Raw genomic sequence first — 18,364 nt, 5'->3', positions numbered from 1 at the left:
GCGCTGATGATACTGAACAACGTTTCCCAAGAAAAATGGGTCGAAAGATGAAAAACAAATTAAAACTCTCCATTATTTTCATCTTTTGACCTTATGTTCTTTGGGAAAATTGTTCAGTTTCATCAGTAGGTACATCACGCCCTGCTTAGATGTGTAACCCCTTTCTGTTACACCCTGTATGCAATGTGAAGTCAGCTCATACTGAAAATATTTACCTAGTTCGATATGTTGTCATTTGTACCATTATTAGTGCAGGGGGCAAAATTTTGGCATGTCGGAAAAAAAGCCAATGAAACGTTCATGTAGGAAAATAACACTCATTTTGCCGACACACCAAAAACTTATAAGAAACTGAAAGAAAATTATGCACATTAATAAAATTAGCTTTATTCAGTACACGATACAATCATTTCAAGTAACATACTACTTACACTTAGATACTACTACTTTTAAAAATAGTACACAATTTACAATGTCAAAAAAACAATAACTATTTTGTGTTTTAATTTTCACAATAACAGGGTTACATATAAATCATGTGAAAACTTTTAAGGAATGACTCACACTACGAACCTGAACAACTTTAATTAGGTCTATACCTAATCCAAGGCCAAATCCAACATCGTAAAAGAAATATCAGCTGTTTCATATACAAAAGTGGAATTATCTACTCTGCCAAAATCTACGGAACAGCTGATTTTATTTCGCGATGTTGGAGTTTGTTCTCTAATGAAAGTGGTTTAGGTTTGTTTACATAAAAACAAACAACCATTATGGTAATGTAAGCAAGTTACTACATCTAAATATTGTACTTATATGTATTTGATAAGTCAAAAGTTTAGGCAAAAACTATAGAATAAGTTAGGAGAATAAGTAATCTTTTTGATCTAATAATTTTATTACAACCCAACAAGTAAAACCGTTATTTTAAACATTTGAATTTATTCTCATTGAAACATAATTCACATTCGTCGTCGGGAAAATGATCATAAATGCTAAAACTTAAACATTTTTTGCACCAAAAAAAATTAAAGTACAATAAGCTCTTTACATATTATATGGGAACTATATCCTACCTAATGTTATACCTAATGTATAAATTTACTAAAGTTATACTTAGGTATTTAATAAAGTAATAAGTATATGACAATATCTTGCTTGATCAGAAGTAACTTACTAATTCAAATATTTTTGGCTTGATTGTGGGGAAGCTTTCAGTGATATATTGTCCTTTGGTTTTCACAATCTTTTTCTAGCTGTAAAAAATAAAAAAAACCTAAGTAAATATTATACAAAAGTAATTAAACTAAAGCAGACAAAAAATTCAAAAAAATTGAACTCACCAGAAGATATCCTTTGGGTTTTTTAAGAGCCGCATATTCATTGTATTGAGGTATTGGAGCTATAGTTAACTATTTTGCAGCAATTAGCTTCGTCTCTGTAGAGTCTTGCCACTTTAGTTCTACGCTTGTCCATGGCTGTTTTTGAGCCCTAATAGTTTGTCTTCTGCATCTTGCTCTTCTATAATAGTTTGATTAAAATTCAAAATGATGATGAAAAGTTTTTAATGTAAATTTGAATCTGCCTTGTAGGTGCTGAGGCGGCGCTTCAACAGACACGTTCGTCACTCGACTATGATTTGATAGAAATGGCTGACTTTGCGGGCTATGCAGCCAATTCCTTGTTTCATTTTTATCAAGTTACTCGGTCAAAAATAGTATTCGCTCCATTGTTAATTGCCGAGCTGTGCTTATCTCCCAATAGATAAGTTACTTGTTTGTTTTTAAGTAAGAAACACGGTTATATGCATCATAGAAAGTTATTTAATTTTAGCCAAATAATATTATGTCTAAATTTAAATGATTTACTTGTCATTCAATCATTATGTAAGCTTGTTTATTTTTAACCGAACTCTGTGTAAATAGTAGCCAACTATGGTTAAGTCTAAAATTAAATAACTTGCTTATCATTAAATAATAACGTAAGCTTGTCTATTTTGAACCTAATTCGGTAAAGGTAATAATTACCGAGTCGGTAATTTTGAAATAAATAAGTACTTTTTTAATAATAGCCAAGAATATTTAGCAATACTTGCTTGTATAATACTAGCAAAGCTTTAATGCATATTTTAAATATGTCTTAATTGAATGCAGCAGAATAATTTTTAACCGAGCTAAATTGGTACTTTGCTAAAGAAAATTTTTCTCAGTGTATCACATCGCACCTACTGACTTTGAAGGTTAATAATTTCATGAAATTTAAAGATATTTCAAAAAATTTTTTTTCGGATAATAGTATATATAGTCTTGTATGTACCGGATAAATAGTTTTTAGTTTGACCCAATAGTTTAAAAGATATGAGGGAAAATGTAAACCCCTGATTTTGTGAAAAATTATTTGCCATCCCGCACTGCTTTGATACGGCATGTTTACAGTAATAGCGATGGGAAACACTGTAAAATAAAACATCGATATCGATATAAATCAATTTTGTATATTTCAGTCTGTTTGTGAACAGATAACGAGATCGTCGATACAAAAAAAAACACATATAAAACAAGGTACTTGATAGAGTACTATCAGGAAATTGTTCAGTAACTTTTGTTTTAATTTGTTCAGTAACTTTTGTTTTAATGTTTTATATTATTTTCACAACTGTCATCACATTTTTGCATTTATGCTACGAAATAAAAGAAAGTAAAAAAACTAAAGCATCTAAGGTATCATTGTCATTTAAAAATTTGATAACGACGCGTGCGGTCCTGGTACATCACTATGCGAGACTGACACGCGGCGCGCTCGTAGTACAGTGCGGCATGAGGTGCTTGTCCATGGCAAAATATTTGACATGCCGCACACAAAAGAAACGGTTTCTTTTCTATGCGTGTGTCCAATATATTGCCATACGATTTTTAAACGAAATTGAGTCCTACTTCAAACTGTGATCACAAAAATATATTTGTCTCTTTTCTAGTCATTGATTAACATATAAAAAACCTCGCCGCACCACGGTTAAAACTGCGATTTTGGGCGCCGCACTGTGGTGTAGTCGCTGATGGCCCGATACTGGACATGCCGCAGTGAACGTGTTAAAGTACAAGACATTCTAATGCCGTGTATAATATCGTGACAGGACATGAAATATGTATATATGGTTATATTCCAGAAAGAAAACACCAATATTCTTTGTGGGTGTTTGAAGGTGACAGTAAACCAACCAAATTGAGGAAGGCGAGAAGGGTTGGCAAACAAATGATTGCATTATTTTTTAACCGACTTCAAAAAAAAGGAGGAGGTTATCAATTCGGCCGGTATATATTTTTTTTTTTTTTTTTTTTTTATGTATGTACACCGATTACTCCGAGGTTTCTGAACCGATTTACGTGATTCTTTTTTTGTTCGATGCGGGATGGTGTCGAATTGGTCCCATAAAAATTTTATTCGGCTAGGCCTAGTAGTTTTTATTTTATGAGCATTTTTGTCTGTACTCGATGACTTAATTTCAATGTAGCAAGTAACTTTGATTCACTTCCCGGTAACCGATTGAGCTGAAATTTTGTATACGAATGTAAATTGGATAGCGATGAAACATTATCTTCTTACTTTTCCGTTTTTGAAGTCGGTTGTTTTTAACGCAGTTATCTCTTAGACGAATCCTGTCTGCACTATCCCACTTGAGTAACAAAAGACTGTTAATGCCGAGTGGTACACCACTATTTTTTGCCCAATGTCTTAGAAAAAATAAGAGAAAAGCGACCTAGAAGTCGCATCTTGTTGCACCATGACATGCTTCGGCGCACACCGCGAACAAAACAAAGTCATTTTTGGCTACTGAAAACATAGAGCACGTGACTCATGCCGCACGCAGTCCTAACCTAGAACCTTGCGATTTCTTCCTTTTCCCAAAAATCAATGATTCAATGCGTGGTTCGACATTTACGAGGCCAGAAGAGGCCGTGGTTGCTTTCAAACAGCACGCAGAAAACATACTCTCAGACCAATGGTCCTCATGTTTCCAGAAATGTTTTGAACGGATGAAAAAGTGTTTTAAATGTAACGGAGAATACTTTAAAAAGTAGTAAATATAATATTGGACAAATAAATTGTTTTGTTTATTAGTTACGCAAAACTTTCAGTGTGGCCCACGTATAATAGAGTTACATTGTAAATGAATATATAAGCTAATTGTAGTTTCCGTTCAGATTATAAATTTCTATATTATATTAGTGCGGATCACGGTCATGAATTTCTCAAAAACAATTAATCGAGCTGTGACTATAATGCTAATTGTGATAGTTTGGGTTACATGTAGTTGTATGTATTAAAGGAAGTTTAAAAATCTATTCTGTAGTTTATATACTTAAATAACTTTTATAAATTGTTAACAAACGTAATGTAATGAAAATGGAAGTTGACGCAAATACTCTGATGTTCAAACTAAAAATATTACAAAAATATGGAGAAAAATGCGGGCAACTTTAACTTTATAGCTACATCAAGAGCGATGTGATGAGAGGCGCTGCGGACCTCATTATATTATCCATTCGCTTTGATCTATGCAAAATAGGAATAGTTTGTGGACACTGAAGTGTTGAATACAACGATATAGGTAACGTATACTTGTTTCAATAATTAATATCCCGCTGATTTTGAAAGCAATATACCTATATTATGTTATGATACTTTTTTTAATTTCGATAAAAAACAGTGCGACGGTAATGTAAAGGTGGTACTGCCGCTGCTGCAATGGGGTAACTTTAACACATAGTTTAAAAAAAATAATGTTTATATTAGACAGACTTATTATGTTTTCCTAAACACATTTCAGAATAGCGTAGGCACATGAGCGTAGCGACATGCGTAAAAGACGGACTTTATCACTAGTGCGATCTTTACAAATTAGATACTTTACATTTCCAAAATACCAAATAATTTCTAATTTCATTATCACGAACAAAATACGAATTTCCAATACGCTAATCCAGCCGTTTAACACCAGTGACCGCCGCATTACCTAATGCACAAATAGTGTCGCATATTCGACTCGAATCGACACTAATTTGACTTGACTCTGTAATCCCTACTGCAAGCCTGTCATCCATCTAATTACACGCTCTGGTAGGAACCATTATTTATAGTGATTGAAAAATCGTTACGTGATTTTCGTGCGTAACTTAGAAATTATATGTCCTGTGTAAATTTTGACAGGAATATCTATTTCTTCTTATCTACTTAGATTAATATCTTGACATTGATATAAAGAGGAAAATAATTACATTAATCTATGTCACATTTTAAAACATCGATACCTACTGCTACGACGACGTAAGTGCCACAGTAGCCTCGCGATTGTTGTTCGAAATAGCTCAATCGGTGTGGACTCGTCTTTTGGCTAAACTATGACATAGTATATTCAGTACATGATTACAAAATTTGTTCAAAGTGACAAAATTATGTATTAGTCTTTGTAAAATATAACGTAGGTAGGTAATGTATAAGCATCACAATTGATACTGGGGGAAACGACAATATAAAAGCAGATTGTTAACTTTTGTGAGAATTCACGCTCAATTAATACTGAATTGGTCGCGTGCCTTTTATTTCCCGGTTTAGGGAAAGGAAATGTCACATAAATCAAGCGTATCTTATTGTGCTTATTTTTTAGAAGATTGTTTGATTTTGTATTATCTCAAATGCCTATCAGTGAGGTTTTAAACTGGTATCAGATGATGGACTGTCATATAATATCGTATGATCAAGAAATAAATAAAAAAATGTGTGCGTGTACTAGTGTACACACGCAAGAAGTGAAAATTCTTTATGACCTTATTTTTCAAAAAATATTTACTATATGCAACTTTACAGAAATACGTCGAACCACACGTGGTAGGGAAGAAAAAGATGGCGCGTAACGAAAAAACGTTACACTAATTTTTTTTCCAACCCCGATAAAGAAGTTTCACTTCAAAAACAAGTAAGTTGCGTCATTAATTCATATAAATCTCTGATACATTACTCAAGCATATTTATTCCGCCCTACGGCAAACCCTTGGTACTGACAAATATTGAATTATATTAATCATGTAACAGATTTCGATCATTACGTAATAAGTTTGAGTCATATTATCCTCAGATGTTATAAAATACGATCACTTTATTTAACTCACTAAGTTATAAGTTTAGAAACTTCTCACGAACGAGAGATTTCATTTTTCTAAGCAAAACAATAAATTGTATGCCACGGGGGACTCGGCTCACGACGCGGATATATTCAAAGACGAACGACTTAAAGCAGTATTTTAAAAAGATGAGAGACTGCCTCGTATAATATATTCAGCAACTAGTCGTATCGTATAAGTTCGCTTCCAAGACTTGAACTACTTTATGTTGAAGTAGTTTTTATGATAAGCATTTTGTCAGTTTGGAGTAATTTTTGATTCATGATTGCTTGTAATGTTTTAATGGTTTATAACGTAGTATAGTGAAGTATAACTACTTCTTTTTTTGTGTAACATTTAGGTGGATTTGAAAGTAATGATTTAAATAAAATCGAGTATTAAAAACTAAGAGAGTGGGCAGAAAACAATGAATGATGCTGCCACTGTTTCTATCGATGAAATGATATAATCATGATTATGATAAACCAGGAAGACCAGATTACTAACGACATAATATGCGTGATAAATATTAATGAAAGTTTTACAAACTATAAACGTACATTGTGCAAATGTAAAAAAAAAAAAATTCATACTACCCTCACATAAGAGCTAGCGCGTAAGAGCGACTTTTGTCTAAGTGACAAATGAGAGGGATAAAATTAAGGATAAAATCTTATAGCTAGCGTGCAAGAGCAACTTTTGTCTCCGCAACTATTTTGTCTCTCCCATCAACTCTATGGGGAGTTGCGTCGCTACGTGCGTGCACTTTCACTAGCTCTTGCGCGCTAGCTCAGAGATAAAATATAGAGCTTCTATAGCTGCACTGAAATGATTGGAGTATATTTCAAGCTTTTCAAGATTATTCCACTAGTAATATTATTGAGTTTGAAAAGCTTGTATTGATCTCGTTACACATATGACGTTACCTAACATGACAGTCACGAACGTAATCGTCGAACGTAATAGGTGTAATAAACCTTGGTTATTTCTTGTGTTTTTATTTTATTTTTTTCTAGAAGACTCGATAAAAGTTATACAAAATTCGATTACGATGTTGACAAGAAAAAGTGCACTGAACCAAATAGTTTGTAAGCTATTATTATTGTCTCACTTAGCTAAACCCACGCTTAACCTAAATGAATCAAAATATTTACATAAATAAATTTTTTTTTATTTACGAGTGGAGAATAAGTAACTATGGGATTTATTCATTTGTATTAGAAGTTACCATATGCTGCTGACTTTCATTCGATTTATGTAAATTAGGGAAGACATAAAGAAGTAAATGAAATCCTTCGAAACAAAATTGCAACATTTTTGCGATACCATCTAAACAATACTATGTGCTACACAGTAATAAGAAAACAAATTGAGCCTAACATAGTTGTTATGTATTCTGGAATTTACAAATTAAAACACATAACGTTATATAAATAAAACCCCTTCAACGTCCCTTTCATGTAGAAAATGCTCGAACCTCAATATACTAAAGGAAATATGTTCATTCGGTAAAAAGGTTGGGCGCCTCTGATTCAGACTGCCACAGATAAACCTAGGTATTCGAATGACAGATGTCGGCTATAGATCCTTCTTGCCGATCATCCCTGTATCGGTTCGTATTTGAAGAACATTGGCAATATAAAGCCTTATTGAGCACTGCTTTTTAAATTGTTAAATCCTATGGAGTATAGACAGCATTTATTTTCGTGCGTTCTTCGAATTGGGAACATGCTTGCGTCTTTTTGAGAGTTGTATATTTCGGAGATTCCTCGCGATTAATTTCAACGTCCGCCATGATCGTAAAATAATAAAAAGAATCAGTGCGCACAACTAGCGCGGTTGGCTGTCGGGCGGCAAGTGTCGTTCGAGCTGACACCCCCCCAACCTGCCAAACTACTGACTCAAGGAAAATGTCATTGTCACTTGTCATTGTCATAAATTCATTCGTTACTACTTCAAGTCTTACTATGTCAATATTAAAAATATTCACAACTTTACCAATAGATGGCGTTAATACCTACTGAATAAATCAATACTCCGACACGGCCATTCTGACAGTTAGCGCGTTCTCGCGCGATTTCTAAACCTATTTAGCTCTGGTCATAACTTTGCGTCAAAGTTCGCAGCGTAGAACTTACACGAAACACGGAGCTTCCAATGTAGAGTCAACACATGAAGCGCGGAGCTTCCAATGTAGATAGAGGAAACACATGAAGCGCGGAGCTTCCAATGTAGATAGAGCCAACACATGAAGCGCGGAGCTTCCAATGTAGATAGAGCAAACACATGAAGCGCGGAGCTTCCAATGTAGATAGAGCCAACACATGAAGCGCGGAGCTTCCAATGTAGATAGAGCAAACACATGAAGCGCGGAGCTTCCAATGTAGATAGAGCCAACACATGAAGCGCGGAGCTTCCAATGTAGATAGAGCAAACACACGAAGCGCGGAGCTTCCAATGTAGATAGAGCAAACACATGAAGCGCGGAGCTTCCAATGTAGATAGAGCAAACACATGAAGCGCGGAGCTTCCAATGTAGTGCCAACACATGAAGCGCGGAGCTTCCAATGTAGATAGAGCCAACACACGAAGCACGGAGCTTCCAATGTAGATAGAGCAAACACATGAAGCGCGGAGCTTCCAATGTAGTGCCAACACATGAAGCGCGGAGCTTCCAATGCTAAACCTTGGCATGAAGCGCGGAGCTTCCAATGCTAAACCTTGGCATGCAGCGCGGAGCTTCCAATGCTAAACCTTGGCATGAAGCGCGGAGCTTCCAATGCTAAACCTTTGCATAAAGCGCGGAGCTTCCAACACTAAAATTTCGCACGAAGCGCGGAGCTTCCAATGCAAAATTTACGCCATCGACTCCCCTTAGTAAAGAAAAAGGAAACAAGCGTCTAGAGATGCGATCATTTATTAGCATCGATCAACAAAATAAATTCTAAGCATTTATTTTAACCGAAACATCAACAACAAAAAAAAAAAACACATAATATCGCAACCGTTGACATAATTAATACAATCGTGTATCTCAGCAAATGCCGTTTACTTTGGCGACTAATCATTTTAACTTAACTCAATATTTAATTAATAATTTTTAAAGCCGATTAGAAAAATAAAACTCACTCTTATTACAAATCAACAAGTTGATTAGACATTTCTGGTAAACTCGTAGGATAATTCCTCAGCCTTTCATGACACACAATATTATGTTGCGCACGTCCTCCAGATATGCTCCCGAGCTTTGTCGTCTCGTCCATCCTGACCTTGACGTCACGTCTGATGTCGAACAGGTCCAGCTTTTCATACTCATTAACCAGCGCGTTGATTCTCGGTGGATTTTTGTTACGACCGTCTGAGAGTTCTCCTTTACGAAGTTCTCATTAAAATTTTCAATAATAGAACGTAAACGAGCAATATCTTGGATGTCTGTAAGGTCGGTATCGATCGCTTCTATAGCGGCACTTTGCAAAGCACAAACATCCGCACGAACATCGCGAGAAACGTGAACGCCACGATTATTAATAATTAAGTTTACCCCGGGTCGCGTAAAAACATCCCGCCCTACAATGACGTCATGAGGTAAAGCCTGAGAGTCTACCACCAAAAAAATCGACCTCTAAGTGAAAATCATCGATCTCTATAGGCAAAGTAATAAGGAAAAAGAATGAGTGGAAGTGGAGCACCAGTTAAACGCGTAAAAACAAGATCTCGTACACCGGTTATAACGTCAGCGATAGTTACGGCGATTCTGTCTACACACACACATTAACGGACTTTGTATCATTACTTTTTTTAAATTTTTCGTCGCGTTGTTTAGAGAAACACACCTGCTCGGTATGCCCCAATTTGCGACAATAAGTGCACTGAACATTTTTATCGACAGGCGGGGAACGTTTTAATTGAGACGTTTCCGAATGTAAAACCTTAGTATGCGGACGGAATTTACAATTTCGCTTATAGTGCCCCATTTTGCCGCAATTGTGGCACATAACATGGTCATTTGTTTCAATTTTACGCTGCTTAAAGTCACTACAAAAAGAGTTCGAAGTTGAAGGTCGTTTATTATTTTTATTAATTTGAGGGTAGGTAGCGAGGTGTCTATCTAATGTTACAAAGTCCGCGGGGGTATTTTTTAATAAATCTGTTCGTACCTGATTCTCAGAGATACCTGATATGACGACTTCGATCTTGTTCGCCTCGCTCCACGCTGTCTCCAGTCGATCGATCATCGCCAGCTTGTTGGTGGAGTATTCCACGTAGCTAGCGGCGCGGTCACTCGTGTATTGCACCATGTCCCGGAAAAGGTCGTGGAAACGCTTGATGGAGGCAAATTGTCTTGTTAGCCGCTCCTTCGCTTCATCCCACGTATTGCACAAAGGATATGATTTGGACGCCCACTTGCGTGCTCGGCCGCGTAGATGCGTAAAAGCAGCATTTCTCGTTTCATAATCCGTCCATGAGTTCTGTGTCCGGTGGTGGTCGATTTCGGCACACCATTGCGCCGCCGTAAACTCGCAATCGTCAGGATCGAACGACGGAATGTACACTTCAGTGGGTTTCATCTTCTTCACAGGTGGTTTGGAGTTTGAAGTTTGGTTTTCGTTATTGTGAAAAGTCTCCGCCATTCCACGGAAAAACGAAGCCCACATCTCAGGAGGCACATTAGGAAAAGCACTATTATTAGGCACGTTACGGTTTTCGGTGCCTCGTGGCGTAGATTGTTCGTCGCAGTTTGATTCGGCGGATTGGTTCGCCGATTCTCGGAAATATGTCTCGCTCGTAGTAGCAGGGTGTCGGTTAAGTACACTGGAGGAATGATGGTCAGATCCCACCGCTGCTTTCGGAGATTCCTCGCGATTAATTTCAACGTCCGCCATGATCGTAAAATAATAAAAAGAATCAGTGCGCACAACTAGCGCGGTTGGCTGTCGGGCGGCAAGTGTCGTTCGAGCTGACACCCCCCCAACCTGCCAAACTACTGACTCAAGGAAAATGTCATTGTCACTTGTCATTGTCATAAATTCATTCGTTACTACTTCAAGTCTTACTATGTCAATATTAAAAATATTCACAACTTTACCAATAGATGGCGTTAATACCTACTGAATAAATCAATACTCCGACATATATATTGTAAATATATATTTTTTTATTGAAGTGAAAACTTCTTTAGCGGCGTTGGGTATAAAATCTTAAACTCGCTTCAGGACACGTGGCCTGATCGAAAAAGCGTAAGACGGATTTTTTTTAGCCCTTATATTCCATGCGTAAGACGGATACCATTCCAAAATATCAAACATGCTGAACGGTAATAATCAAGTTTTCACTTCTGCCGGCACTCCCGGAGTGCAACCCGTCTTTTTGTATCTTTATAAAGGTGTGTGTTATGTGGTGATCATCATCATATTCTAGGACTATTGGGAATTAAAATCAATGGTGGCAAGGCCATATAAATGCAATTATGGCGTTCTTATGTCGTAACGTCTAGGCAACATATTGAAAAGTATAAATAGCCTAATACACATAATTCTTGCTTTGAAATAATTCTCTATTTCGTAGTGATCCCAAAACGCGATCCAGAATAATATGATAAATGGTAGAGCGCAGATGTTCCTTCGTATTTTATACATAACCTCTAGTCTAGTATCCAATAGTCGTTTAAACTTCCATTTCGTGCCGTTTTTATGTGTGACTCTTTAGGAAATTGTGTGAAGTAACATTGGTCACAGATAATGTAATTGATTTTGAAGTCAAGACGTTGGGTTACGTATTAGATAGGATAATCCGTGGTATAACATTATCTTTGGTAGTGAATGAGTTATGAATTATTATCGGAATTTTATTTAGTCTGTAGACATAATTGTGTTACACACAGATAATGAATAGCGCTATAAATTTTTCGTTGTTAGTTAGTTCCATAGTTATACTTGATTTGATTAGATTTTGTATCCTTGTCCACATATTACAATTAAATATTATTTTACTAGCTTACCGCCCGCGGCTTCGCCCGCTTTGTCTAAAACCTAATAAATTATATACTAAAACCTTCCTCTTGAATCACTCTATCTATAAAAAAACGCATCAAAATCCGTATAGTTTTAAAGATTTAATACAAAGTAGTGAGGTATAGGCATGTGAATGCTATTAAAATAGATGCTATGAATTATTTAGTCAATTATAAACCCATTTAACATTTCTGAAAATTGTAATACCTTCATCAAGTTTTTTTTATTTTCGCAGTATTCAAGATTTTAATCTCAGAGATAATTTATACTAAATGTGCTAATTATTCGTACATAAAATACATGAACCGAATTGTATTGCCTTTGTGATTACATATTTATTCTGCTGTAGTGTAGTGTCACTACGCAAACTTTACACTTAAACATAGCACAAAAGGTATAGTTTAAAATAGAATACAGGTTACTTACTTTACGCAAGCGAAGCCATGTGATTTGACCTGTATTTTGATGAATATAATACCACTTACCCTCGGCCATTACAATTTTAAGTAGATAACCGTAAAGATGGTTAATTGCAGTTTTATGTCTTGAAGCATTTCCTAAAAGTCGTTTAAACTTATTTGTTCAGATTTCGATAGCTTGGAACTTACAAACTTTAATCTCATTAACCTTGTTTAAGTAGTTGTAAAGGGAATTATATCACTTCTTTTTAGATAGTTGATAATGTATGAAAGTATTTTTAAGCTAATATAGCATAAAGTGAAGTCTCATGTCACCTAGTGGGATAATGGGCAGATTGTGGGGCAGATACATCTGTTTCACTGATCGATTTTCTTTAGGGCAAGTAGGTGATCAATCTTCTGTGTCCTGCCAGTCCGAGACATTTTTTCTTCTTCCTCTCCACCGGGAATCGAACCCAGGACCCTCGGTGCTACGCTCACGCGTCAACCACTGTACTAAGGAGGCGGTCGGTAATAAAACATACATTCTCCTTAAAGCCTTCTTCCACCTTGTCGGAAATACGTTCGCAGTGTTTCCTAATGCTGTGAATTGTCATGGACGGCGACCATCACCTACCATCAAGTGGATCGCATGCTCCATTGTCGGAGTTATAATTAAAAAAAAAAAATGTTTATTAATCATTCAATAGTATGCTGAAATATTGAAATAAAAGGATTGTTTACAAACCAACGCACTGCAGTGTAGTATTTCTATTTATTTTCATTCGTATTTCAATCAGTTATAATGTACACGTTCATGTAAACAATATAAATAAAAATAATCTATAAAAAGGGTTGAATATATTTATTTGAATGTGTTTGTATGTTCAGCTAATTGTTCTCAATAAAAGGATAATATTATATTCCATTTATAATATATATATATAGATAATTAATTTTATTGATCTTCATTTACATCCAATGTAGGTCAGCGAAAGTTGTATGAAAGTCGATTCAGTATTAAATATAGTATTTTGTGGGCCGTAGAGCATATTCACGAAATCTTTCTGCTTGCATATTCATATCAGTAATTTTCATATGAATATACAAGCAGAAAATATGATAAATTTCATCAGTCTGATAACGTTATTTATTTATTTATTTTATTTAAACAATTAGACGACATAGATCCATTAATGTTAGTACGTGACTTAAAGCTAATGTTAGTAGGTAAATATTAGAGTACTATCATCAGTTTACGGGGCACCCTATGCGTAAACATGTCGCTTTGAATGGACAAGTCTACGCACAAAGTGTCCCATGAAAGATGACATATATCTCTCCGAAATTACCATCAAGAGACTGTTGCGACTGTTGCTATTGATTCATTCGATTGGTCTTATAATCTTATTTCATTTCCTGGATGCATACTAAAGCTTTTAGTTCAAATTTAACTCATATTGTCTCTCAATTTCCTGCCACAAACTGGATATTTTCATAGCATTTAGGCAGAGACCACAATCGGAACTGTTCCAGTAAATCAGCAATGCCAAGGAGCAATTAACGCCCTCTAATGGTCAGAAGCATATATCTGGCGTCGATTGATCAAATACGCCAATTAACCAGCGAAGCATGTCTGATCGAGGCTACATATTAATTGATGGTGGCATCTGGACTATATTACTCTGTGCTTAATTACAGCTTGCAATTGTCTGAATGGGACAATTGTTTCTTGCTGGTAAAGAGCATTGTAAGGATAGATTAGGATGTATAATGTGCATGCAAGGGTTATAATGACATAGATTAATGTATGTATGTCTTGTGTAAGGGAATAATGTTTAACGTTAAATGCTCTACATTAAAACTAATTTATTGTATAGAAATTGCTGAATTTGTTTATGTAGCATATTTTTGCGCAAAATTGGACGTGGTTTTCAAACTATTGGTGAATGGTTCGTAACTGTAATGAGATTTATCAGGTAATGATATTATGTTGATTTATTTTTAAATAGTTTTGTGTATAGAGCTTAGAGCTGTTACAGGACACTACATAAGACTGTAGAGCGCGGTAACAGTGCACCTTGACTGCAGAGATCTGCAGTTATATGATGTTATCCGATTCAATGGCGATTAAGCCGATTTTGCGAAAAGGAATTCTATATTCTTATAAGGAATATAAAGGAATTCTATATTGTGCTGACGGCACACATACCAAAAATATAATTAAATCTGTTATTCCTAAAAACGTTTTATTATAAAATATAGGAATAACAATTTATAAATAAGTATTCTTTATATGTATTTTACACCCACAACAATCTGATATAGTGCGTTATCAAGAATCGAATAAACACAATAGTGTCAAAGCGAAACGTCCACCTTATTATGAGTCAAACATTTTCCTACCCGTCCTAAGTCTTTTGATCCAATTTTGGCTTTGATGCGACAAAGACGTCCTTATACAGTTATCTGATAATATTCTCTGATCTCTGGACGTAAAACCTCTCTTTGTTATATTGCCATATATTTGGTAACATGTTTAATTTAGTAGTTGCAATATATTTATAGGATATGTGCGAATAAGAACTTGATTGTTAAATGGTTCCTGTCTAGATTAACAAAAGTTTATTTTTTTTTAAAGATCTTCGCGCTAATTCCTTGGATAACTGATAAAAGAAAACACATAGGTGATAAATATTATAAGCTCAATTGGTGTATGTATACATTGCTGAAAATATGTACTTATTGAAATTGCGCAAAACATGGTTTTAAAGAAAAAAAAAACGAGAATACTTTCCATCCCAAATGACACTGACCGATCGTATTAACTTGTATTTATGTAACATTTTCTTATAAAATCTTTTTTGTAACCTGGATCAGACTAGTAAACCCTAGATCAGGTTAGTTCAAGAGGGATATTGAACCTACATAATAAGATATTTCAATGTCATGAAGCAAATAAGAAAATATGTTTACTTTAAAGAATTCGTTATTTAATTGTCTTTCGTCCTATTTTGCTTTAGATGCATTAAACAGGCTGTTCTTTCACTGATCGTGAATCTAAAAGGTCTGTAGTTCAATTGTGTATTGAAAAATAAGATTAAAATTGCGTATTTATTAAACTGAGTTTCAGATGTTAACATTTGAATTGTATTTTCTTCAGATTAACATATTAGAAGTTCTTTTAATTTGTGTTAGGTACTCTACGTTCGTGGATTAAAAAGATCACCTACTTGTAGTAAGTACACTTTCTGTATTGATATAAAGTTAATTTACATTTTCAGTTTTATGTTACCTAGTAGCTGCTTTCACCAATAGAAATAAGGTTGAAATGAATACCTATTTAAACCTAACATTTATGCTTAAACCTACCTAGAAGCTAAATATTTATTTCCATTCAACCAATATTTGCTCTTATCAGGAAAATCAAACCAGAGTTTCAGTGCAATATTCGATAATAATAGATAAGCAGGATTAATTGAAAACATGGCGTAAAGGAAATATAAATGTTCTCGGAATTTCCATTTGGATAACACGTGTTTTGTAATGGATGTAAATTAACGAAGATTATCTTGTTGCAAACCGAGTTTTAGACGCGATACAAACGATCATAAAGCTGTTTTTGTTTAGTAGAACGTGCTAATCCCAGGGGCTTATTATTGAGTTTCTATACATTTTTTTATCGCTGACTGTTGCATCTTACATTATTGAAATGGTAGTTACAATGCAACATACTTAGTTTGTAGACTTATATCTGCCCATTGTTTCTTTCTTACTTCTACAGAGAAGTGGTATATACCAAAACACATGTGAACATAACTTTAAATTTGAATCCAATCACATTTACGGAGAACCATCAGAACGGATCATAAAGTTAAAGCTCGCTACGTTTATTGCGTCCATAAAATATAACAACAATAATAGAGATTCCCGCAATAATGTAACATAATTACGTTTTAGTGCAGTGCGGATTGCCGTTATCTTGTAATTGTTAAAGCAATCTGCGATCGTGCAATTTAGCGAACCAATTCTGTTATCTCCTCCTATTTGATGCTATCCTGGTACTTGTAAAATAACATGTTATTTAAATTAGATGATTAATTATTTTTTAATATATTTATAACCTTAATTACGGACTTAATTGGAGTAAAATTGCATTTTTATATTTTAGTTTTTAATTGATATTTTTTGTGAAGTTCAGATTTAAAACAAATGTTCTCCCTCTATGTATTTCCTGAAGAACACAACTTGTCATAACCTGCCGTGACACCAAAGTTTCAAAACAACCGTCTATTGTTTGAAAACACGGATTTTAATTCTCGTATACTTAGTTGCTTTTTAGTTTAAAATGAAAATATCACGTCCAATGGCGGTCAAATGACAGACAAAGCGGAACCGCATCAATCTGCCGCGCAATATAGCGCGACATTGACTGATCGACGAGTTTATTAAATCACAGTACTTAGTTTTAATTAGTGTGGAATTTGCGTTATTAATATCGTTCTGACAGGTTATTAGGAAGCAGATATTGCTGTTTGGTAGTAAGGATAGTCTTATGTGTGACTGCAGAGGTGTTTAGAGACTGACAGAGCAGGTCGCGGAAGAATTCTAATCAATACCCGCGGCCCCATCATTAAAGCGGCTCGACGGAACACAGTGGGGTTTTAGTCGGTAAGAATCCGACATAACCCACGGCTCCTTCCCCGGGGGCCGTGGGCATCTTTGGAAGATTTCCCCACTATAAAAAAAAGGTTATTAGGAAGCATATATTGCTGTTTGGTAAGGATAGACTTATGTGTGACTAATATGCGTTTGTGATGTGATGTGTGTGTGTTTAGAGACTGTTCAGTGTTCGATTAAAAAAAAGTTGTATGAAATAGGAAACTTAATTCGAACTCAACTAAATTCATTTCTGTTTTATTATTCCACGATATTCTCATAATGTATTTTAATGTTCTTAATAGTAAAAAAGAGAGCGTGTGTTTCGAGCACACGTGTCAAGGGTGAAACTTCTTTGGCAAGATTCAAAGATACAAAGATCGTCGCCTTACTCCATGACGTGACGGTATTACCATGACGCGATTATATTCAATTTATGATAATAATTTTACTCTCGACACGTCAAAATAAGTTTCACTTTAGCTACTATTATGTATTCTGTGGTTTCACTACAAAAAGCTTACTTTGTTTCTTAAAATATAACTTCCAACAAAAAAACTGTTTACAAATGTGCCTAAGAAGTTATTATTTAATAGAGAAATGGTGACGGAAAAATTGTTTAATAAATGTTGATGTATGTAGGTTACGCGATGTAGCTTCGTGACTTGACGCCAAATCGCGTCTCAAGGGACACCCTTCGCTAGTTTATTAAGTATTGCTTATATCTAAATATGGTTTGAGTTTCGCATGTAGATTGATCTTTTGGGTATTATGATTTAATGAGTACGTCATAAATTATTTTAGCATTTCCTAGTACGAGTATACTTAGTAGTAGTAGTTTTTCAGCTTTGTATGATGTAATTTTTTAGTTTTATAATATTTTTTATATTTGAGTATGGTGTTAAATATAATATATTATAAGACTTTTCACAAACGGCGTAGCCACCATGCTATTTTATATCGTAGATAAGTATTTTCTATAAAATCGTTTTTGTCGCTAATAACAACTTCGATACATTCAAGTATTAACTTTATAGTATTAATATAAATGGTAAAACTCGAGCCGCGATGATTAGATTATTCCTTCATCTATGCATCAAACGCAATATTTCTTGCACTTTAAAAAGTTAAAATTCCA

General features: G+C 34.9%; 1 long non-coding RNA gene across 1 annotated transcript; it reads right to left on the bottom strand.

The window, feature by feature from the left end:
- Positions 1 to 910: 910 nt before the first annotated feature.
- Positions 911 to 1,657, bottom strand: LOC123690875. The gene is made up of 2 exons (XR_006751343.1): positions 1,344 to 1,657; positions 911 to 1,256 (listed from the first exon to the last, which is right to left on the bottom strand). It is a non-coding gene; the product is annotated as an uncharacterized LOC123690875 (long non-coding RNA).
- Between the last annotated feature and the right edge of the window lie 16,707 nt (positions 1,658 to 18,364).

This window comes from Colias croceus, chromosome 4 (assembly GCF_905220415.1).
Source record: "Colias croceus chromosome 4, ilColCroc2.1".
NCBI lineage: Eukaryota > Metazoa > Arthropoda > Insecta > Lepidoptera > Pieridae > Colias > Colias croceus.
This window is presented reverse-complemented; position numbering and strand designations above follow the sequence as displayed.